Here is a 1,430-nt window from a genome sequence, read left to right on the forward strand (position 1 = left end):
GTATCTATTAACTTACTCATATTTTTAGACGTATGTATAATTATTTTTTAGGATAGTTTTAAGTTGCTTCTGAATTCAGAATATTTCTCCCAAAATAGTTACTTTTCTTGGATTTCTCAATGACAAGGATAACATGTAACTCTTTTTAAATATTTTTAATTTTTTAATCATTCAAAATGTCTTTATTTATTTATTTATTTATTTTTCACAAATAGCACTTTTTATTTGCCACTATTTGAAGTCTGAACTTTAAACAGATTCTTGGACTCGTGGTTCATATCCATCAGCTCGTTCAACTTTAGCACCTGTCTCGTCCCCAGTGGCTTTTCCAGAACTACTGCCTTCACCATGAAGCTCCATGAGCTTTCCCAATTCAAACTTGGGCTTCTTCAGCATTTTTACTTTTGTAACGAAGACATCATGGAGAGGATAAATAGATTGGCAAGCCTTTTCTATGTCTTTTCCAATGCTGTCTGGAATCAATTTATTGACCACTTCTTTCAAGTCATTTGTCTGCCCCTCTTGGGTCATGATTTCCATCATCTTCTTCGGGATTTGGCGGACCTGTTGGTGCTGAGCATAAGAGGTCTTCCGTATCTGATTGCTATGTTTTTTAGTAAAACCAACACAGAACAGACCGAAGCAAGTAACCATCGGTAGTCTTGACATCAACATGAACTTCAATCATTGTCTGCCATTTTTTGACCATGGAACACATTTTGTCACGGGTAAGATCCGTGCCATGGAAGTTAGTCAGGCAGTTTTTACCCTGAACATCTTCAGTAATCAGCTTGAATTTTTTTAAATGCAACTTCATCATTCTGCAAATCAGCAAGACTCACTTCAAACACACGACCCTTGAGACCATCAGATGCAGTTTTGTTTCCTTGGGTCCTGGTGACGAGCGTCTTTCAAATATTTCTTATATTGAACATAGCAGGTGCTTTCACATCATACCAATCTTTCTTAGAAAATGGATCAACCACTTTCTTCTTGGCTCCCTTTTTGCCGCCTTTCGTAAGGCACTTGTTCTTGCCAACCGCCATGATGCTAGTCAGAGAGCCAAAAGGCTCAAAATGTCTTTTATAACACTGCACATAAAATATTTCCTTTCATCATTTTAACCTTTTATTTGTAACTCACGATTACATAGCTCTTTCTTTAAATGTGTTATAGCTTTTTACCACCCACAGACTAAAGATCAGCCATATACCATGACATAGGCAGCTCTTCATAATTTTGATACCTTCTCAATCACCGGATCCAAATCCTGTTATGTCTTCCAAACCTGATTCAGAATTCTTCAGCCATATAATATTGTCACATCTTTTGTGTTGTGAGTACATGCCATCAAATGCATGTAATCCCTTCTGTCCTTTCAACTACTGGTATTTGTCAGTTGTACCATCCTACTCACCTGTATTAGTTTG

General features: G+C 36.9%; 1 pseudogene; it reads right to left on the bottom strand.

The window, feature by feature from the left end:
- Positions 1-224: 224 nt before the first annotated feature.
- Positions 225-1,048, bottom strand: LOC116467037 (small ribosomal subunit protein eS1-like; annotated as a pseudogene).
- Positions 1,049-1,430: the final 382 nt, after the last annotated feature.

The sequence above is a fragment of the Hylobates moloch genome, unplaced genomic scaffold (assembly GCF_009828535.3).
Source record: "Hylobates moloch isolate HMO894 unplaced genomic scaffold, HMol_V3 SCAFFOLD_4, whole genome shotgun sequence".
NCBI classification, from domain to species: Eukaryota; Metazoa; Chordata; class Mammalia; order Primates; family Hylobatidae; genus Hylobates; species Hylobates moloch.